The sequence below is a fragment of the Coregonus lavaretus genome, assembly GCF_964263955.1.
Source record: "Coregonus lavaretus genome assembly, contig: HAP1_SCAFFOLD_309, whole genome shotgun sequence".
NCBI lineage: Eukaryota > Metazoa > Chordata > Actinopteri > Salmoniformes > Salmonidae > Coregonus > Coregonus lavaretus.
In genome coordinates, this window is record NW_028166127.1 from 330,141 (window position 1) to 353,972 (window position 23,832).

General features: G+C 46.8%; 1 pseudogene across 1 annotated transcript in view; it reads right to left on the bottom strand.

Annotated features, from left to right (window-relative positions):
- Positions 1 to 4,706: 4,706 nt before the first annotated feature.
- The window catches only part of LOC311115039 (2-hydroxyacyl-CoA lyase 1-like), a 71,862-nt pseudogene continuing 52,736 nt past the window's right edge, over positions 4,707 to 23,832 (bottom strand). Inside the window, exons 2-9 of the transcript in view lie at positions 9,594 to 9,674; positions 9,362 to 9,434; positions 9,096 to 9,173; positions 8,825 to 8,919; positions 8,413 to 8,525; positions 7,671 to 7,806; positions 7,228 to 7,323; positions 4,707 to 4,889 (exon numbers count right to left, since the gene is read on the bottom strand). The product of the transcript in view is annotated as a 2-hydroxyacyl-CoA lyase 1-like (transcript). The remainder of the gene's footprint in view (positions 4,890 to 7,227; positions 7,324 to 7,670; positions 7,807 to 8,412; positions 8,526 to 8,824; positions 8,920 to 9,095; positions 9,174 to 9,361; positions 9,435 to 9,593; positions 9,675 to 23,832) is intronic.

Consider the following 23,832-nt stretch of genomic DNA (forward strand, 5'->3'; position numbering starts at 1 on the left):
TGTCACAGACCAGACTGACAAAGCATCTGCAACCAAGTTAACAACATCAGGCACAGCACCATCCCAGCTGAGTGGAGTTTCACTATCAGAATTCTTGTAGGCTTTGGGGATCTCAGCCCCGAAACCTGAAGGATCTGGAGAAGGTCTGTATGGAGGAGTGGGCCAAAATCCCTGCTGCAGTGTGTGCAAACCTGGTCAAGACCTACCTTCTTGTCCTCTTCATGCAGTGGCACGTTGTAATACCCTGACGTCAAATCCATTGTGCTGAAGAAGGCATTACCTCCCAGCGCGGCCAGTACATCAGCCTGATAATAATAATAATAATATGCCATTTAGCAGACGCTTTTATCCAAAGCGACTTACAGTCGTGCGTGCATACATTTTTGTGTATGGGTGGTCCTGGGGATCGAACCCACTACCTTGGCGTTACAAGCGCCGTGCTCTACCAGCTGAGCTACAGAGGACCACGATGAGGCAGGGGATGAGGCAGGGGATGAGCATCCTTTACTGTGCGGGCATTTAACCACCTGAAGTCAGTACATAGGCGCAAGTCCCCATTCTTTTTCCATACCAGCACCAATGGTGAGGCATACTCGCTGCTGGATTTTCTGACGATTTCCTTTTCCTCCATATCATCCAGTGTTTCCCTGAGTTTTTGGTAATGAGCTGGAGACAGCCTACGATAAGGTCATCGAAATGGGCGGTCATCAGTCAGCCGTATGCGAAGGCAGAACTCCTTTGCCTCGCCACAATCTAGGCTATGTCTAGAGAACACTGTGTCATACTTCCCAATTAAGTTGACAAGTTTATCTTTCCAGAACTGTGAAACTGGACACTCCTCAACAGACAGGCCTTGAAGTCCAAGATTCCTCAGTGTACTGTTGCCATTATCTACACTGCCACCAACTGAACTCTTAGCTGTCAGACTGCCATGTGATCTGTCACATTGAGCCTTTGCCACATTCTGATGAGCTGCTTGCTGCTTGACATCATTAAAATACTCCAATGCAATGCAAGGGTACACATCCGCCACTTTAGCATTTCGTCTCAGGGTAACTGCCGATGTTGTTGGATTCACAATCTTCACAGGGAGCCATCCATCCCCCCACAGAGGCGTAACTACTCTCCCCACTAGTATGTGTCGATTCACACAACGAGACGTGCTGGGCTCGACAACAACAGTACTGCCCACAGAGAGTTTTGTCTTTGGCGGTAGGCGGCCCCACACCAGATGCTCACTCATGGGTTGGAGCGTTACTGCTATCTTCAACTTAATGGTGCCCACTTTATCTGGGATGGAGTCTCCTCTCCATCTCTCCAGATTTGACATCACACTGGCTAGAGGAACCTGGTGTACCCGCCACCCGCCAGTAGCTGTCATTTGATTTGAACTGTCTAATCAGAGACTTCAACACATTAGTTCCCACAATGAGTTCATCAACCTGCCCATCAACAATAAGCACTGGGACTACATAACAGAAGCCATAAAGTTGAATTTTTAAGTCACACATGCCCACTGGGCTAGTTTGTTCCCACCACAACCCACCAGGATGATGTCTGAAGGAGCTAGAAAGTTCCCCTCTACCACTCCTGCCTCCCTCAACCGAGGTACAATATCTGCACGCAGAATAGTAGCCATGGACCCACTATCTAACATCCCCTTCAGCTCAACTTTATCCTGTACTAGCACAGTGGTGTAAAACAAACTGTCATTCTGATTGTGTTCTGAAAAATGACTGTGTTGTTCTTGGGTACTGACTCACAAAAGTAAGAATAAACAGATTGGATATCATCATCAGTGGAGGAAAAATAAGAATGCCCCACATTGCCCTCATTTAGCAGACGCTCTTATCCAGAGCGACTTACAGTTAGTGCATACGTTATTAAAAATTTTCATACCCCCCGTGGGAATCAAACCCACAACCCTGGCGTTGCAAACACCATGCTCTACGAACTGAGCCGGCCATTCCCTCCACGACGCTGGTCCAATTGTGCGCCGCCCCATGGGTCTCCCGGTCGCGGCCGGCTACGACAGAGCCTGGATTCGAACCAGGATCTCTAGTGGCACAGCTAGCACTGCGATGTAGTGCCTTAGACCACTGCGCCACTCACAGACTGAGTATTGCTGACCAGAGCCTTCTCTAACAAAGTCAAAACTTTCTTTAATGTCCCACCCTCAGATACAGATGGTGCCAGGTCTGGTTCACGGCCACATTGAGAAAAAGATGACACATTAGGTCTTTTCACAGGACCCACTCCCTCCTGAGGGCAGTCAAAAACAGCAGCAACCTGCTGTGAAAGTTGTGTTCTACATGCTTTACGTTCCCTTAACAGTTCATCCAACCGATCCTGTACCTCACTGGCTGTCCAGTCACGAATGGGTTTGCTCTTGAACACTTGGGCCAACTCTTTATCAGGACAGTTGCGTACAAACATGACTGCCAACTCTGAGCACTGATTGGGTAAGGTCCTGCCCTCACTCACAAGGTACTGTTCGGCTGCCTCTGCAGCTTTGTTAAGCCTAATCCAGAAATCTATTGGACCCTCATTAGCTTATGGTTTGATTGAATAGAAATCAGCTAATGGCATACCTGAGCAGACAGTATCCCCAAAGTGTTGCTTGAAAACACTGAACACTGCCTTAACATCTGTGACAACAAGGTTGTTACGCTTCCAGACTTTGGTCACATCCCGTGCCCTCCCCATGAGCCTAGACATCACCTCCCCAACATTCCCAGACCCAGTGTAACCCCTCTTCTCTAGGTAGACTTCCATTAACTCCTCCCACTCCAGGACAGAGTACTTATCTGAGCCATCACCCCTAAAAAGAGGTGGAGCACTAACATCTGACTTCACAACCAGATTCAGCTTGGACGCATCAATAAAGGTTGACCCACACTGCTCAGGCAGGGGAAACTGCTGGGGTTGGTGAGGGGGACGGGCAGGAGAAAGACTTGAAACCCCAGGCTGCAGTAAACTCGCTCTGACAGATTCTCCTATCTCTGAACCAATCTGCTTAATAAGGTCACTAAGCTGACTCGGAGGCATCCCATTATCACCGAGTACTGTGGATGATGGTACTTCAAAAGACAGAGGTGGGATACCCTGGTCAGGTGGAACAAACAGCCTACCCCTCCCAGTGCTTGCAAACTCAGGACTAGCAAACGCTCTACTCCCAGGAGCTGACTGTACAATTGGTGTAAATGGAAGGACACCCCTCCCTCTACCCACACTAAAATCCACAGCATAACACGTCTTATGGATTTGAGAATCTTCCATGGCTCAACAGAGCACTAAAATACAATGTAATTTAGTGCATTTAAATAACCCAAAAAATTAATGCAATAAACAAATTCATCCAAAACATACAAATAAGCACGAATACCTGTATCTAATGAATATGCTACATTCACTTTCACTGTTTACAGTATATATTCACTTACATTAAGCCATCAACAAATTCACATGCGCAGGTCGTGCACCTCATCCACATGCACAGCTCCGGCGGTCGGCTTGAGCTGACCAGTCGGCAGGTCACGTAATTAGGACACTGCCACAACTGGAATTCTGATGGTTGGATAATTTTTATTCGACCTGCACACGAAGAGACAACACACAATATGTTAGCTCTTGGTGCAGCCACAGCTCTCGGGCACCTTGCTAGTTGAAGGTCAGGCAAAAGAGAACAGGTGCTGCATGCACACATTCCGTGCCTAACAACACACTATACAATACAAGTAAAATGATATACAACATAATTCTGACAAAATAAATGACATACCTGTACACGAAGAGACAACACACAATAGCTTAGCCCTTGGTGCAGCCACAGCTCTCGGGCACCTGCGTGAGCACATAGAAACTCACTGTCTAATCAGAGACTTCAACACATTAGTTCCCACAATGAGTTCATCAACCTGCCCATCAACAATAAGCACTGGGACTACATAACAGAAGCCATAAAGTTGCATTTTTAAGTCACACATGCCCACTGGGCTAGTTTGTTCCCACCACAATCCACCAGGATAATGTCTGAAGGAGCTAGAAAGTTCCCCTCTACCACTCCTGCCTCCCTCAACCGAGGTACAATATCTGCGCGCAGAGTAGTAGCCATGGACCCACTATCTAACATCCCCTTCAGCTCAACTTTATCCTGTACTAGCACAGTGGTGTAAAACAAACTGTCATTCTGATTAATTCTCATTGTGTTCTGAAAAATGACTGTGTTGTTCTTGGGTACTGACTCACAAAAGTAAGAATAAACAGATTGGATATCATCATCAGTGGAGGAAAAATAAGAATGCCCCACATTGCCCTCCTCAGAACAGAGGCTTTCTAGTTTTCCTGAGACCTGCCAGTCTGTCCACATCCAGGGTTCTGTCGCTGCCCAGCCTCACTACAGTCAAAGCTCATGTGGCCCGGAGAAAAGCACTTGACACACAGCTGGTGCATCTGACAGTGAGCTTTGGTCCAGTGATTAGTGCTTCCACAGTCAGCGCACTCATGCTGACGTTTGTGGAACTGTTTACGGGGCCCTCTACATTTAACATGTTTAAGTCATTTAGCAGACGCTCTTATCCAGAGCGACTTACAGTTAGTGCATACGTAACTTTTTTTTTTCATACCCCCCGTGGGAATCGAACCCACAACCCTGGCGTTGCAAACACCATGCTCTACGAACTGAGCCGGCCATTCCCTCCACTACCCTAGGCGACGCTGGTCCAATTGTGCGCCGCCCCATGGGTCTCCCGGTCGCGGCCGGCTACGACAGAGCCTGGATTCAAACCAGGACTGTGTTGTGTTACCTGCTTGACAATAGTATTGATGTCCCCCAGGAGAGCAGCAGCAGGTTGCACGTTGTTCCCCATCTCCTCAGCACACAGATCAACCTTGACATTGACCTTGACATAAATAACGTATGTGGAACGTTACTACAACATACCAGCAACGACACGACAGGAAGAGCGCCGTGCGTGACACATGTAACAGCAGCTGGAGGAGTGGCCAAACCTCAAGCTAAACACAACAGAAATAACCAGGCACCACCACATAATGCTAAGGCTGACACACACATGTTCCCTTTTATAAACCGGGTGACTCGAGCCCCTACCTGTCCCAGACCTGCTGTTTTCAACTCTAAATGATCGGCTATGAAAAGCCAACTGAGAGACCTGAGCCCTAGGACCATACGTCGGGACTACCGGCCGTGGTGACTCCTTGAAGTCCCCAGTCCGCCTGGCCTTGCTGCTATTCCAGTTTAAACTGTTCTGCCTGCGGTTATGGAACCCCTACCTGTCCCAGACCTGCTGTTTTAAACTCTAATGATCGGCTATGAAAAGCCAACTGAGATTTATTCCTGATTATTATTTGACCATGCTTGTCACTTATGAACATTTTTGAACATCTTGGCATGGTTCTGTTATAATCTCCACCCGGCACAGCCAGAAGAGGACTGGCCACCCCTCATAGCCTGGTTCCTCTCTAGGTTTCTTCCTAGGTTTTGCCTTTCTAGGGAGTTTTTCCTAGCCACCGTGCTTCTACACCTGCATTACTAGCTGTTTGGGGTTTTAGGCTGGGTTTCTGTACAGCACTTCGAGATATTAGCTGATGTAAGAAGGGCTATATAAAATAAAATTGATTGATTGATTGATTGATTGAATGCTGATTGGCTGAAAGCTGTGGTATATCTGACCGTATAACATGGGTCACGTTGAGGGAGGAGGTCAGAGACCTGGCCGTGTTGTGCCAGGATAACAACCTCTCCCTCAACGTGACCAAGACAAAGGAGATGATTGTGGACTACAGGAAAAAAAAGAGGACTGAGCACGCCCCCATTCTCATCGACGGGGCTGTAGTGGAACAGGTTGAGAGCTTCAAGTTCCTTGGTGTCCACATCACCAACGAACTATCATGGTCCAAACACACCAAGACAGTCGTGAAGAGGGCACGACAAAGCCTATTCCCCCTCAGGAGATTGAAAAGATTTGGCATGGGTCCTCAGATCCTCAAAAAATTATACAGCTGCACCATCGAGAGCATCCTGACTGGTTGCATCACCGCCTGGTATGGCAACTGCTTGGCCTCCGACCGCAAGGCACTACAGAGGGTAGTGTGTACGGCCCAGTACATCACTGGGGCCAAGTTTCCTGCCATCCAGGACCTCTATACCAGGCGGTGTCAGAGGAAGGCCCTCAAAATTGTCAAAGACTCCAGCCACCCTAGTCATAGACTGTTCTCTCTGCTACCGCACGGCAAGCGGTACCGGAGTGCCAAGTCTAGGTCCAAAAGACTTCTCAACAGCTTTACCCCCAAGCCTTAAGACTCCTGAACAGCTAATCATGGCTACCCGGACTATTTGCACTGCCCCCCCACCCCATCCTTTTACGCTGCTGCTACTCTGTTAATTATTTATGCATAGTCACTTTAACTCTACCCACATGTACATATTACTTCAACTACCTCAACTAGCCGGTGCCCCCGCACATTGACTCTGCACCGGTACCCCCCTGTATATATAGCCTCCCTACTGTTATTTTATTTTACTTCTGCTCTTTTTTTCTCAACACTTTTTTTGTTGTTGTTTTATTTTTACTTTTTTGTTTAAAATAAATGCACTGTTGGTTAAGGGCTGTAAGTAAGCATTTCACTGTAATGTCTGCACCTGTTGTATTACGGCGCATGTGGCCAATAAAATTTGATTTGATTTGATTTGAAATTTATTTTGACTGTTCGAATTACGTTGGTAACCAGTTTATAATAGCAATAAGGCACCTCTGGGGTTTGTGGTATAGGGCCAATATACCACGGCTAAGGGCTGTATCGTCGAGGCACTCTGCGTTGCATCGTGCTTAAGAACAGCCCCTAGACGTGGTATATTGGCCATATACCACACCCCATCGGGCCTTATTGCTTAAATATAGATGTACTGTACAGCACTAAGACAGCCATGACATTATTTGGAGAGACCACAAAGACTTATAGAGAAGCTATATAATTGATAGACTAAATCCAATAGACTGAGTCAAATACCTTTATACCTGGTTACAATGAAATGTAGTTCACTATGAAATGACCTGTGACTAGGGTTGCAAAATTACAGTTACTTTCCCCAAATTCCCAGAAATCCCTGTTGGAAGATTCCAGAAATCAGAACGGAATAAGCAGAAAATCTGGAATCCGAAAAAAAGAAGGAAAAAAAAGAAACCCTACTGGTGACCTTTGACCTAGCTGGATGACCTTTACTTGGGTGTCAAACCTGGGGGGAAGGCCAAAGTGCAGGATCCAGTTGAGTCTGGCACCACAACATCAGACTGGAGCAGAGCTCTGCAGTCCCCACCAAGACCATAGAACCAGGAGGATAGGAAGAGGAGGAGGAGGAGGAAGAGAGGAGGAGGAGGATAGGAAGAGAGGAGGAGGAGGATAGGAAGAGAGGAGGAGGAGAGCAGGGACAAAACAAAATGTAATGAAAAGAGGCTAGTTATAGGAGTAGTGTAGTTGTTTGATTGACACCAGTTTACATTGACATGACCTGGCCAGGAGAGACTAGTTATAGATAGGGATTTCAGGAGTTTCGTGGTCCGTTCAAATGGTCAGGGAAATTCTTGGTCCTACTTATACAGTCAATGGTCTGTACATGAATATGATGCCAGCTGAGAGAAGGAGAGGCTGACCTGGAGCGGGCAGCAGCAACACAGTTGGGGTGATCGTCAGGCAGCACCCCTTTACCCATGGGGGTGGGCAGGAAGGGCAGGTCACACCCCTCCACCAGCTCCTTCAGAGCCCCCTCTGCTCTTCAATGGGCTGCACCTGCAGAGGGACACAGACAGAGGGCACTGCCACACGGATTTCAACAGACTGGTCTTCACAACTGGGATGCATTCAGCTGAGCAAAACGTTGTGCAACGTTCAGATAGAAATATAGCATGTAGAACGAACGTGCCTCTCAGACAGGTAGAATGAGAAATCATGTCAACAACATTTGTCGACTGAACGTGGCCCAGTTTTCAACTGAACCGTGGTACAGTGCTATATGTGTTACAGTGCGTCTCAGCTGGCTATTGATCTCTCTTGGACAGACGCACGTAACATAACTGGAAGTAGCGTCTGTCAACAGAATGGGATGTGACAACTTTGTTCCGGTACGCTGATTTTTCACCACTAATCATTTGGACAAATCCCGATTTCGCAGGTGCTCGCATCTTTTCAATTTCAGAACGGGAGGGGACATTTGGCCCATAAACTTGCCGGAAACTTGCAGAGAGTTTCCGTTTAGGGGGGTGGAGAGTTCGCAAGTGGCGTTAGTATCTTTCTCTTAACATCTCCCCAGACCTTATCCAAGTATCTGACGCAATTATGCAAGATTTTAGTTCTGTTTCCCCCAGATTATCTGGCTATTAAAAAAGCAATGCCTACCTTTGCCAATGATGAGTAAAGTCCGTTTGGCTCCTTTCAGGACCGCCAGTGCTTCTGTGATCGCCATATGGTTAGCCATACTCACAGGAGGAGGTGGACTACAGGGCACCTCTCTGACAAAGGAAATAATAAATAATAGGTCAAACATTAAACATGTTACCTAGCAACTTTATTGCATATGTAAATAAACCATGAAGGTCTATCGAGGCTTATTGCTATTCTCTGATGAGAATATTTTGATATAGTGCTATATTTTCTAAGTAATTTAATTTCTGGTTCACTTCAGACGTTAAAAGGTATAACAAGATAAAATAAAAATGACTACGGTGATGTGAATTCAGAGGTATACATATTCAACAGTAACACATTAGTATACATTTTAAATGGATGAAAGACAGTGATGGCCACTAACCTGGCTCTGCTCCTGTCCAATTTAGCATTGACCATGTCCCCAGATATGTCTACGTATACAGCACCTGGACGTCCATACATGCTAGTGCGTGCTGCCTTAGACATACCAAACACCCTTAAATTCAGATCAATTAAGGCTGTGCTGTGCTCTTATGAAGCAGTTAAGGTACCTTGCTAAGCTGGAAAATTAGAGGTCAGAAAAAAGACAATTGCAGGTGATACCAAATGATATGAAGAGGACTACACAGAGGGAGTCAGAGTAGACTGTATACCTTCTCTACCACTGAGGAGATCATATCCAGACTGCTAGACCTAGCAGAGAACTTACTGTACAATCTGCATGCCTCCACCTGACAGAGAAAGAGGACCACAAATAACAAATTATTTCCTCTTTCAGCAATTAAACTGCTAGGGCCAGTTTCCCAGACAGAGATTCTCTATTGAGTTTGCTTTTTAGGCCATGACTAGGCTTAATCTGTGTCCTGGGAAACAACCCCCTAATGTTCAAAAGTCATAAATATCATGGTTCAATCGGTACCTGTGGAAACTCTTGAAACGCCCCAGTGGTCTCTTGGTTTTGATCGGAGGAGCCTCCAATAACAATCACAGGCCTACAGAGAGAGAGGTATCACACAATGACATCAACTGACAATCTGAGATAGTTTGGAGTCCTCAGATCATTTTTTGCAGTGTGCGGATAGCATCCCTTCTTTTGAAAGGACCACTGAACATGAGTAGTAGGGTCTTCTGTTTGTGGAGTTCTAGCATACCAGCAGTTCATGTTAGCGTTGGCCATTCCACCAAGTGCATGGATGAGTCCCGGTCCAGACACAACCAGACACGCACCTGGACTGGAGAGGAACAGACAGACAGAGGGACAGACAGGAAGACAGGCAGACAGACACACAAAGGGTCAGACAGACAGGCAGACATAATTAGCAATGCAAAAAAGCTATGAAACTGACCCTCACACACTACACGCTCCTGTAGTCTATGTACGGGTAGTTAATATCACATGATTTGGGGAGAGCTGGTTTAGTAATAAAAAGGTGGCTTATGGCTTGTTCATTGCGCATTCCCACATACTTGATTCCTGAGGCTTGAGCTGCCTTAGCTACTTCAATGACTGGAACACCAACTATTCCAAACATATATTCTACATTCTGTAGAGAGTTACATGTAGATACAGTATATTTACCTTTTTTTAAACATTTTTAGTCATTTAGCAGACGCTCTTATCCAGAGCGATTTACAGTTAGTGAGTGCATACATTTTCATACTGAATTGTATATGAATTGTTACAATGTAGTTTAGATTTTCTTTGCATTGACACACACATTGGCATGCATCAACAAGGGTGTTAACATATACTATTCCACATAAACATCTAAATGTTTTTCTACAACAATATTAATAGTTAGCTATACCAGTGCAATGACCTATGGCACACTTTCACAACTCATAGTGTTACATTCTCACTGCCAAGGACATGATCAGCGACTAATATATTATTAGCAACACGGTTACACAGTATAACACTGTTTTATATATATTGCACACACTTCACCTGAGCTTTTAGTGCCTCTGCAATGAGCTGAGCCCCAGTCACATCTTCCATTATTATTGTCGAGAAATCTGTTCAAAGTGCAAACGCGGTTAGCAATGATTTCTTGGACTTGTTGTTCAGTAGCTTATAAATCGTGTTTAGATCTCTTGCAAATCATTAGTTTTGTCTGCTTTCCAGCATGCATTACATGAGTAGCTTTTTCTTCTTCAGTGGGGTTTATAGGAAGTTGGCATCCAACGTTATGGTGCATTACTGCCCCCTATTGTACAGAAGTGTGGACATGAGCCGTGCAATAGCAGTCATGAATATTTAATAAACTAGTAGCATTTTTCTTTTTTTATTGCAAGAAATACATAATAAGCCCTCATTATGTGTTTATAACTGCACTTTACTTAACACTTAACTCAGTTAAGTCATTATGAGTGTATGACAGTATGAAAAAAAAAATGTATGCACTCACTAACTGTAAGTCGCTCTGGATAAGAGCTTCTGCTAAATGACTAAAATGTAAAATGTAAATGACTTGAGTGTATGCATTATAGATATAGGCTTCATAGAAAGTGTTACAAATGTTCTCCTGTCATCTTATAGGAGATCCATTCATGGATTTAGTTATGGCTTGAGAATGTGACTGGTCTACGGAGTTCTCCTTTATGTCTGTCTTTATATGTGACAACAACTTTTCTGTATTATGTGTATTTCCACAATCAATAATCATAAACGGTACTTCACTATGAATACTTTTGACTATGTGGTTTGAAGTACTTTACCGTTATCTTGCACATACATGAAGACTACTATAGACAGAAATCAATGCAGTAATGTTTTATTAAATAAAGGCTCTGATTAAAATATCATATTAATAAAATCAGGCATTTGGCTAATTCTTCTTCCCAGAAGCTCCTGTGAATGGTTTGGAGATGGCTCTGGAGAGAGCGTGTAACACCCTGACTATGAGTGGGCGTTTACGGGACTGGGACTCCTGGGGAGCAGGGGCCGGTGTGGTTGTCAGGTCCTCCTTGGGTGGGGAAGTGGATGGAACCTCTGGAACCTCACACTCAGCATCTGTCATGAGAACATTTCATAATCAGAAAATGAATGTGTGTGTTTGTGTCTGTCCGTCTGTCCGTCTGCCTGTCCGTCTGTCTGCCTGTCTGCCTGTCTGTCCGTCTGCCTGTCTGTCCGTCTGTATGCCTGTCTGCCTGTCTGTCTGTCTGTCTGTCTGTCTGTCCGTCAGTCAGTCTGTCTGTCTGCCTGCCTGCCTGTCCGTCTGCCTGTCCGTCTGTCTGTCTGCCTGTTTGCCTGTCTTTTTGTCTGCCTGTATGTCTGTCTGCCCGTCCGTCTGCCTGTCAGTCTGCCTGTCTGTCTGCATGTCTGTCCGTCGGTCTGCCTGTATCTGTTGTCACTGTTTTAACAAGCTTGTCATAGGGTGATACATCAATATGACATTATCGATGCTTATCACTTACCCTGTGAAATATGAGTCTCTCTGAGATGTTTGGTAGGCAGCGCATCCTGTTCAGGGTGTCTCTTCGGTTCCCCTTTTGTCTTGAACAGCTGTTGACAAAACACATCAGGACAACTGAGCCTGTGTAAAATACAGAGTGTGCATCCTAAAAGGCACCCTATTCGCTACGTAAGGCACTACTTTTGACAAGGGCCCAGAGAGCTCTGGTAAAAAGTCGTGCACTATATAGGGAATAGGGTGCCATTTGGGACTCTCCCATGTGTATTAGGATTGCATTACAGCGTCCTCACTCAACCTCCTAAAGACAATGACAACAGTTTTGTTCTAATGCTGAGAGACAATAGGGGTGTAGTGAATCTGTAGGGTAAATTTCAGCCCTGCCTTACAGAGGTAATCTCAAAACACAGAGCACCCTACCTTAATCATGATCTTTGGAAACTTATGCATTTTCGGTAGGAAACGCCACTTCCTGTTCTTCTTAGTCTCTTCCCCTCTGGCAGAGGGAAGACGGGCCATGCCGTCAGCCTTTACATCAGCCGGGCTAAGGCTCCTGGCAGGGAATTCCTCAGTAGCATTAAGGTCAGCTACAACACCATGAGTGATGTCACTTGTGGCATTGCTGGTGTCTGAGTGAGAAGAGCACGCTAGTGTGACCGACCTGTGTACAATAACTGGGAGAAGAGGACGCAGCCATTGAAGTCAGTCACTGCATCCCAAATGGCATTCTCTTCACTTTATAGTGCACTACTTTTGACCAGGGCCCATAGGGTCTGGTCAAAAGTAGTGCACTAAATATGGAAGAAGGTGCCATTTTGGACACAACCAGTGAATTTCACATCATAAAACGCAATGTATTGAGCATCATGTTACAATTAAGTCCTATGCAGATGAAAATAGGTACTTTCACTTACCATCCTCCATTGTAGACTTGGACACATAAGTCAGGCTGTCCATCACCACGTCTGTCATCAACTTGATGACCTGATCCAAAACCATTTCAGCCGATGGTGGCATAGGCCTTCCCATACACTGCCCCAGGAGTCTCCTAACAGAAGTCTGGGCAAAGTTGTAAATGAGCTCTGAGGCATCGTCCTTTGACAGCTTCCTCAGGGCTGGTTTAGGCAGCGCTGGTTGAGAGAGGCTTCTGTGGCCAACCATGGATTGAAGCTGGCGGTTTATGGTTATCTCCTGAATGAGACCATGGACCTTTGCGATCAGGTTGCCAGATGCACCTTGAAGGGCTTCAACTGACAGGAGCCTATCCAGATGTTCTTCTGCTGAAGTCATCTCTGGGTCGTCCGTCTTCAATGTGTCCATTATAGTTTTCACTATGATATTGGTGTCAGATATGTTTATTTCTTGTTGGCTCACAAGCGTTGACCGTGAACCTGTCTCGTCCATTGCGATAGAGGTATGGGATTCTGTCCTTGTGATTTCATCGGCAGCGCTCATGTCAGGCAACTGGTCGAGTCTAACATGTTAGTGGCTATCAGACACTCCTCACTTGCAATCTGCCCAACAGATGAACTCTCAGAGTTGGCCACTCTACACTTGATCACATTTAGGATCAAGCTGAGCGTCTTCTTTGCAGTTTTGCTAAAGCCTTCTTGGCTGACTGCCACTGTTACGTCTTTTAGAGCCACAAGAGGTTTGCAACTTTCACTCAATCCACTGCCGTGGAGAGGAGAGGCTCTCTTCAAACTGTTGTTGCTCACAACTGACATACTCCTGGTGGGCAGAGTGACATCCTCACTGCATGTGTCAATTATATGGTGGTCTGTTGAAGAGCCACTCGAAGACACAAGGGCTTTAGACCTTTTAGCCAAACAGACTTTTGACAAAGGCTTCTCACTTCTCACAGACGGAGGGCGGCTCCTGTCCTCAACAAGAGCAGTGTCAGCGGACTTAGAATGTCTGAGTGTCTCCACAGGGGCGGAGTCCAGCACATATTTGGCTGTGGTGACTGACACTGGTGGAAAAGAGAAAAAGATGTTCAGTCTATCCTTTACTCTGTGGTACATGGTTTGAGCAGCATCCAATAAGTTGTCAAAGACAACTCTGGGTTTGAGCTGGAACTCCAGCTTTTTCTCTCCTAGTGGGAAGGAGTCTGCGTCGTCCACAGTGTACTGGGATACACTTTCAAGGTCTTGCATGATAATATTTACTATATCTTCGGCTGTAGAAACCGCATGGTGTGAGAAGGTGGTGCTAGGCATGCTCTGTAGCAAAGAATGGCTGGCTTTGCTAGCAGCTCTGAGAATGGTCTCACTCACAATGTGTTTGGCCTTAGCTCGGAACTCAGCACTGTGAAAGCTCTGGATGGAAATGTTAGAGGTTCTGCTGGCTGCACTAAGAGATCGCGTGAGTGTGGCAATCTCGGCTGATGTCACATCACTCGAAATGGTGAGGTCCTCCAATTTCGAAATTATCGAGTCCAACTTCTGGTTGAAGTCGAAGGATGAATTTGACGTGCTCTCCCCAACGGAAGCGGAGCAGTCTTCCTTTGAAGTGTCCACCCTCAGCACCGAGATCACCTGTTTGATTACCCCTTTAGTGCAGGTGTCGAGGGTGAGCTGGTAGGCTGAGGCTGGGGACTTAGAAGGGTCTTACTGTCTGTCTTCTGTACAGGAGACACTGCCAAAGTGGCCTCAGTTACAGGAGATTCCTGCACAGTGGCCTCAGTTACAAGTAGTCCAGTTGCAGAAAGCTCAATTTGCACAGGAGTATTTTTTCCCTCAGTGAGATGGTGGGAGGTGAACAGCTTCCTTAGTTTGTCCAGGGTTTTGGTATAAATCTTCTGGGAACCTGAACTCACTTCCACCCAGAACATTTTGCGACCTGATTTCGTACGCATGGAGGCCTTATTGACCTCAGATACCTCATGCAGGTCGGAAATAATTCCACCAAAGAGATCAGAGGATGCCTCCTCAATATTCTCTGAGGAAACATGGACAGATAGGATTTCCGACAGTTTCCCACAAGTGTCGGTTTTATCCAGCGCAGCAGTATATGTCACAGCTGCATCCTGAATGACCTGAGTGATGCATTGCTCAGCTTTGACAATATACTCCTCCACTGGTTGACCATGGAGGATGTCAACTTTATCAGCAGGGAGCTCCTTCTGAATACTCACATTCTCCTCTGATGGGCATGGGTTGTTGAAGATAATGCTCTCAGTGACCATCTTAGAGGAGGCGAGAGATGAGTCGAGAAGCAGAGATCTGTATATTGTCGAGGTGGACATCTCTGGGTGCTTTATCACAGCAGCCTCCTCCAAAATGGCCGACGGGCCCTGGAGGATGTCAGAGATATCCATGTCCTCAATGGTCTCTACCAGAGACGATAGTAGGTCTCTGGCTGCCAGGTTGGTAGGTCTCTGGTTCTCAAGCTCTGTTTTGATTGCTTGACAGGCAGTTGCCAGAGCAACAACAGAGCGAGAACACAACTGCTTCAAGGTGGAGTCAGAAAAAGATGATGACAGATCTGTCATGGACATGGTGGAGAGTTGACTCTCAGAGACAAATGGGCTGAGTTTGACAGACACCTGTCTGACCAAGTCCCCAGCAAGAGCTCTCATATCTATTGCTCCACTAGCTGAGTTGTGGGAGCAGGCACTCTGTGGCCTTGACGGGTTCCTGTTATCCAAAAATCCTGTTATCCAAAAAACCTCAAGTACAAGATCCACAACATCGGATGACACTTCTGTCACTCTGTTGTCGGACAGAAATGTACTTGGATGAATGGTGCCTGCATTCACAGTCCAGTCGCAAATGGAGTTGTTGGACTGACTCTTGACTAGTGGAACTAGACAGGTTTCACTTGGACCTTGGCCAAAGAGCTCTGCCATTTTGAGCAGAACTGATCTTAAGACCTTTGACTTGGAAATGTTCAGCAGTGGGTCGTTGTTGGACAGTCTGGTGGATGGTCTGCTAGCCGATCTGTGAACCACTAGGCTTTGTATTTCTGCCGAAATGGCAGTTAGAAAATAGGTCAAGGGGCTGGACGCTCTCCCCTCATTTCCTCCGTTGGCTTTAGCCTTGATGATGCTATCTATGATGATGACTATGACCTGTCCAGCCAGAGGACCCAAGATGGCCTCAAGCTCCCTCTCTAACTCAAGGGGAGACTTGTGGCCGAGCGCAATATGCTCTATGGCATGGGAATACATCTTAGAAGTCGCCATGCTTAGCATCTCTTGGGCAAACTGTTGACTTGCTGAGATACTTCCAGTCAGCAGAACTAGAGTTCCCTGACTGACACTTCGCATTAGCTCAGCCAATCTGGAGTTGAGAAGGTTTATAACCAACTCGACAATACCCATCATAAACTTGCCGTCCGTTGACATTTTGCTAGGTCTGTATTTCTCCTGTCTACTCCGTTTGGGCAGCGGTACGATGTCACCCTGCGACTGGCCGCTCTGGACCATGTCGAAGACAGAGTCCTCAGAGATGCCAAACACAGATCTCAGTGGTGCTGAGTGTTGTCTGTGTCTCATCTCTCTATCGCCACCCTCAGGTGAGGAGACATATCGCTCTTCGTTCTCACTTAGCAAAGAGGTCATGGACCTGCAGAATGCACAACATAAATGAATAGTATATGGTAACAAAATAAAAAATATGATCCAAGAATTTGGGACACTAACTCAACCTTGTTATTATTATTCAAAGGAAGCATTGTGAACCATCTCAAACCACACTCAGAGCAAACATTAACATTCAGAGTAAACGTTTTAGAGTGGTTGTGTAGTATCTAAGTAGTATTTCTCACTAAGTGGATCTGGAATGGATATTTGTACCTATAACAGGAAATACCTGCAAAAAGAGGAGGGGATAGAGCTAGGTATCTGTGAGAGGAGGGGATAGGGCTAGATACCTGTGAGAGGAGGGGATAGGGCTAGGTACCTGTGAGAGGAGGGGATAGGGCTAGGTACCTGTGAGAGGAGGGGATAGGGCTAGGTACCTGTGAGAGGCGTGGATAGGGGTAGGTACCTGTGAGAGGAGGGGATAGGGCTAGGTACCTGTGAAAGGAGGGGATAGGGCTAGGTACCTTTGAGAGGCGTGGATAGGGGTAGGTACCTGTGAGAGGAGGGGATAGGGCTAGGTACCTTTGAGAGGCGTGGATAGGGGTAGGTACCTGTGAGAGGAGGGGATAGGGGTAGGTACCTGTGAGAGGAGAGGATAGGGCTAGGTACCTTTGAGAGGAGGGGATAGGGCTAGGTACCTGTGAGAGGAGAGGATAGGGCTAGGTACCTTTGAGAGGAGGGGATAGGGCTAGGTACCTGTGAGAGGCATGGATAGGGCTAGGTACCTGTTAGAGGCATGGATAGGGCTAGGTACCTGTGAGAGGCATGGATAAGGCTAGGTACCTGTGAGAGGCGTGGATAGGGCTAGGTACCTGTGAGAGGATGTGATAGGGCTAGGTACCTGTTAGAGGCATGGATAGGGCTAGGTACCTGTGAGAGGAGGGGATAGGGCTAGGTACCTGTGAGAGGAGGGGATAGGGCTAGGTACCTGTGAGAGGCGTGGATAGGGGTAGGTACCTGTGAGAGGAGGGGATAGGGCTAGGTACCTGTGAGAGGCGTGGATAGGGGTAGGTACCTGTGAGAGGAGGGGATAGGGGTAGGTACCTGTGAGAGGAGGGGATAGGGCTAGGTACCTGTGAGAGGAGGGGATAGGGCTAGGTACCTGTGAGAGGAGGGGATAGGGCTAGGTACCTGTGAGAGGCGTGGATAGGGGTAGGTACCTGTGAGAGGAGGGGATAGGGCTAGGTACCTGTGAAAGGAGGGGATAGGGCTAGGTACCTTTGAGAGGCGTGGATAGGGGTAGGTACCTGTGAGAGGCATGGATAAGGCTAGGTACCTGTGAGAGGCGTGGATAGGGCTAGGTACCTGTGAGAGGATGTGATAGGGCTAGGTACCTGTTAGAGGCATGGATAGGGCTAGGTACCTGTGAGAGGAGGGGATAGGGCTAGGTACCTGTGAGAGGAGGGGATAGGGCTAGGTACCTGTGAGAGGCGTGGATAGGGGTAGGTACCTGTGAGAGGAGGGGATAGGGCTAGGTACCTGTGAAAGGAGGGGATAGGGCTAGGTACCTGTTAGAGGCATGGATAGGGCTAGGTACCTGTGAGAGGCATGGATAAGGCTAGGTACCTGTGAGAGGCGTGGATAGGGCTAGGTACCTGTGAGAGGATGTGATAGGGCTAGGTACCTGTTAGAGGCATGGATAGGGCTAGGTACCTGTGAGAGGAGGGGATAGGGCTAGGTACCTGTGAGAGGAGGGGATAGGGCTAGGTACCTGTGAGAGGCGTGGATAGGGGTAGGTACCTGTGAGAGGAGGGGATAGGGCTAGGTACCTGTGAGAGGCGTGGATAGGGGTAGGTACCTGTGAGAGGAGGGGATAGGGGTAGGTACCTGTGAGAGGAGGGGATAGGGCTAGGTACCTGTGAGAGGAGGGGATAGGGCTAGGTACCTGTGAGAGGAGGGGATAGGGCTAGGTACCTGTGAGAGGCGTGGATAGGGGTAGGTACCTGTGAGAGGAGGGGATAGGGCTAGGTACCTGTGAAAGGAGGGGATAGGGCTAGGTACCTTTGAGAGGCGTGGATAGGGGTAGGTACCTGTGAGAGGAGGGGATAGGGCTAGGTACCTTTGAGAGGCGTGGATAGGGGTAGGTACCTGTGAGAGGAGGGGATAGGGGTAGGTACCTTTGAGAGGAGGGGATAGGGCTAGGTACCTGTGCGAGGAGAGGATAGGGCTAGGTACCTTTGAGAGGAGCGGATAGGGCTAGGTACCTGTGAGAGGCATGGATAGGGCTAGGTACCTGTTAGAGGCATGGATAGGGCTAGGTACCTGTGAGAGGCGTGGATAAGGCTAGGTACCTGTGAGATGCGTGGATAGGGCTAGGTACCTGTGAGAGGAGGGGATAGGGCTAGGTACCTGTGAGAGGAGGGGAAAGGCGTGGGAGTGCGTGTGCTGCAGGCAGTTCTGGCGCTGGTGCACCTGCTGGGTCCTCCACTACAGCTGAATCTGACGCTGCGGCCAAGAGAGGTCACCTCTCCTGCCTCATTACTTCCTGATCCAGAAGAGCTTGGCGAATCAGAGAGCTCTATCTGCATGGTGAGGTCAAGGGCGGGAACAACCACAGTGGATGTAGACTCCATCACCCATGCTACAATATCCATGCACTTGGCACTAAACTCATGTCTGCTCATCTGCAATGTTAAAAGACCATACAGAGTTAGTTTGTTAAAGGGGCTGCACTGATATAAAATGTAGAACCATTTACTCAAGCTAGTCAATTAAAGCAGTGGTTCAGGATTAAAGGTCCTGCAGGATTTCCACAAATGAATGTTTGGTCCATTTTACCAACATTAACTACTTTAGAGGTGACTATAACTCACCCCGGCACGCATATTCTCACTCAGCAGATTCCAATGGCTGAAAAGTAAATAAATGCAAGTACACAATGAACTACATGACATTACCTCTATTATCTTAGACTATGTTATGGATAGACATTACCTCTATTATTTTAGATTACGTTATGGATGGACATTACCTCTATGATTTTAGATTACGTTATGGATGGACATTACCTCTATTATTTTAGATTACGTTATGGATGGACATTACCTCTATTATTTTAGATTACGTTATGGATGGACATTACCTCTATTATTTTAGATTACGTTATGGATGGACATTACCTCTATTATCTTAGATTACGTTATGGATGGACATTACCTCTATTATCTTAGACTACGTTATGGATGGACCTCTATGGAACTAGGCCACACCCAGACATCCCTGATTGGTTATTTGGTCCGTTGAGTCCTTTGTATTGGCCCGAGACTATGGGAGACTCTCAATCTCCTCGCCTCCTTCTCAAAACCCATTGGATGAGAAGGTCAGAAGGGCGGGACCTCTGGCTTTCTCATCCAATGGGTTTTGAGAAGAGAGGACACGAGGAGTATGCAATTGAGATAGGGAACATATCTAGGGGATGCATGGGGAAGCCAAAGAGCAACTTACTCGTCCTTCATGTCCTGCACAAAGGTGTGTAGGTCTGGGTAGCTTCTCTTTCCCCTGCTGAGGGTGAGGCTGGTCTGGGAAGTTTCATCCTTGTGGGTCACGGTAGTGAAGGTCACCACTGCAGCCTGATGGCGACAACAGAAAGCAGAGTTAGGCTGTAATTCAATTTTGCGTCATTAAAACACAAAATATCTCAATGAAATGTCATACATGTAATAGAAAAATACATCAAATACATCAACTTGTCCGAGAGAGATTTACATGGTTACAAAAACGTCACGCCACTTTTTTCCAAGATGGCGAAGTAGTGCAGTCCTGTTTCTGTCGTGTGTCTGTAAATAGCCTGTAAATACCCTGTTTTTTGTATTTTTCGTACATATTTCCCTATCAGACTTTTCATCCTTCTACAAAATATACTTTCCTGCAACCCGCCTCACTCAATGTGGAACGGATTCTATTATCAACTTACCTTTATCTAGAATCTAGAATCTCCAGTTGAAACTAGCTAGCCATCTAACTAGCTACTTGCTATTAGCCACAGCTAGCGGTGTTTCACCCAGAACATTGGATTTTTTTCCGCGGGATTAATTTTAATCACTGGACATTGATCACCGGATATTCGGCCAGTCTGCACAGCGCGTTATCGACCCAGAACATATCAGTTTTTCCGCCGGAATCACTGAATCACTGGACCTTTAACTCCGGATTCATCGCTACCAGCTAGCTACCACCAGCCAGCTACAACAAAACGGACGCTGTGGTCTGGCTAATCATCCTGAGCTAGGCCCATCGCCCATCTCCCGGCTATCTACCTCTCTGTCAACCGGACGGGACCACCTAGTGTTGACACGGAGCCCCGCCGATCCTACACGACTGGTCTACCGACGAAATCGTCTGATGTGGTTACGACGTTAACCACGAAGATTCCATCCATCTGCTAGCCCTGGCCCGCTAGCACACGCTAGCCGTGGCCTCTTACTAGTGCTTCACCACCGGACCTTATGATAACTCAGATATACAGCTGATATCTGCTGGACTGTTCCTTTATACGGTACTACATCCTGTTTATGTTTAGCCTCAGCCCAAACATGGTTAGTTTATTGTTGTTTCGGTTATTTCTAATTGTACTATATCACTGTAGACCCCCCAGCCTAGCTAAACCTGCCTTAGATAGCTCCTTTGCACCTTCCCCTATACACGCGGAGACCGACTCAATTGATGACTCCAGCGATGCTATCTCTTTCATTGTTACCCAACGCTTAGGTTTACCTCCACTTTACTCATATCCTTCCATATCCTTGTCTGTACATAATGCCCTGAATCTTTTCTATAACACCCGGAAATCTGCCCCCTTTATTCTATGTACCCAACGCACTAGAAGACCAGTTCTTAAAGCCTTTAGCCGTATCCTTATTCTAGTCCTCCTCTGTTCCTCTGGTGATGTAGAGGCTAACCCAGGCCCTGCAGCCCTCAGTATCACTCCTACTCCCCAGGCGCTATCATTTGATGACTTCTGTAATCGCAAAAGTCTTGGTTTCTTGCACATAAATATCAGAAGTCTACTTCCTAAGTTTGAGTTATTCACTGCGTTAGCACACTCTGCCAACCCTGATGTTCTAGCAGTGTCTGAATCCTGGCTCAGGAAGGCCACCAAAAATTCTGAAATGTCCATCCCCAACTATAACATTTTCCGTCTAGATAGAACTGCCAAAGGGGGTGGAGTTGCAATCTACTGTAGAGATAGCCTGCAGAGCTCTATCATACTATCCAGGTCTGTGCCCAAACAGTTTGAGCTTCTACTTCTAAAAATCCACCTTTCCAGAAATAAGTCTCTCACTGTTGCCGCTTGCTACAGACCCCCCTCAGCCCCCAGCTGTGCCCTGGACACCATATGTGAATTGATTGCCCCCCATTTATCCTCAGAGTTTGTACTGCTTGGTGACCTAAATTGGGATATGCTTAATACCCCAGCCATCCTACAATCCAAGCTAGATGCCCTCAACCTCACGCAAATTATCAACGAACCTACCAGGTACAACCCTAAATCCGTAAACATGGGTACCCTCATAGATATCATCCTGACTAACATACCCTCTAAATACACCTCAGCTGTCTTCAACCAGGATCTCAGCGATCACTGCCTTATTGCCTGCGTCCGTAACGGGTCCGCGGTCAAACGGCCACCCCTCATCACTGTCAAACGCTCCCTAAAACACTTTAGCGAGGAGGCCTTCCTAATTGACCTGGCCCAGGTATCCTGGATGGATATAGATCTCATTCCGTCAGTAGAGGATGCCTGGTTGTTCCTTAAAAGTAATTTCCTCTCAATCTTAAATAAACATGCCCCATTCAAAAAATACAGAACTAAGAACCGATATAGCCCCTGGTTCTTCTCAGACTTGACTGCCCTTGACCAGCACAAAAACATCCTGTGGCGTACAGCATTAGCATCAAATAGCCCCCGCGATATGCAACTTTTCAGGGAAGTTAGGAACCAATATACACAAGCAGTCAGGAAAGCAAAGGCTAACTTTTTCAAACAGAAATTTGCATCCTGTAGCACTAACTCCAAAAAGTTTTGGGACACTGTAAAGTCCATGGAGAATAAGAGCACTTCCTCCCAGCTGCCCACTGCACTGAGGCTAGGAAACACTATCACCACCGATAAATCTACAATAATCGAGAATTTCAACAAGCATTTTGCTACAGCTGGCCATGCTTTCCATCTGGCTACCACTAACCCGGCCACCAACTCTGCACCCTCTGCTGCAACTTGCCCATGCCCCCCCCGCTTCTCCTTCACACAAATTCAGACAGCTGATGTTTTGAAAGCGCTGCAAAATCTGGACCCCTACAAATCAGCTGGGCTAGACAATCTGGACCCTTTCTTTCTAAAACTAGCCGCCGAAATTGTCGCAACCCCTATTACTAGTCTGTTCAACCTCTCTTTCATAACGTCTGAGATCCCCAGAGATTGGAAAGCTGCTGCAGTCATCCCCCTCTTCAAAGGGGGTGACACTCTAGATCCAAACTGCTACAGACCTATATCCATCCTGCCCTGCCTTTCGAAAGTATTCGAAAGCCAAGTTAACAAACAGATCATCGACCATTTCGAATACCACCGTACCTTCTCCGCTATGCAATCCGGTTTCCGAGCTGGTCACGGGTGCACGTCAGCCACGCTCAAGGTCCTAAACGATATTATAACCGCGATTGATAATAGACAGTACTGTGCAGCCGTCTTCATCGACCTGGCCAAGGCTTTCGACTCTGTCAACCACCGCATTCTTATTGGCAGACTAAATAGCCTTGGTTTCTCAAATGACTGCCTCGCCTGGTTCACCAACTACTTCTCAGATAGAGTTCAGTGTGTCAAATCGGAGGGCCTGTTGTCTGGACCTATGGCAGTCTCTATGGGGGTGCCACAGGGTTCAATTCTTGGGCCGACACTTTTCTCCGTGTATATCAATGATGTCGCTCTTGCTGCTGGTGACTCTCAGATCCACCTCTACGCAGACGACACCATTTTGTATACATCTGGCCCTTCATTGGACACTGTGTTAACAAACCTCCAAACGAGCTTCAATGCCATACAACAATCCTTCAGTAGCCTTCAACTGCTCTTAAACACTAGTAAAACTAAATGCATGCTTTTCAATCGAATGCTGCTAGCACCCGCCCACCCAACTAGAATCACCACTCTCGACGGGTCTGACCTAGAGTATGTGGACAACTACAAATATCTAGGTGTCTGGTTAGACTGTAAACTCAACTTCCAGACTCACATAAAGAATCTCCAATCCAAAGTTAAATCTAGAATCGGCTTCCTATTTCGCAACAAAGCCTCCTTCACTCATGCTGCCAAACATGCCCTCGTAAAACTGACTATCCTACCGATCCTTGACTTCGGCGATGTCATTTACAAAATAGCCTCCAACACTCTACTCA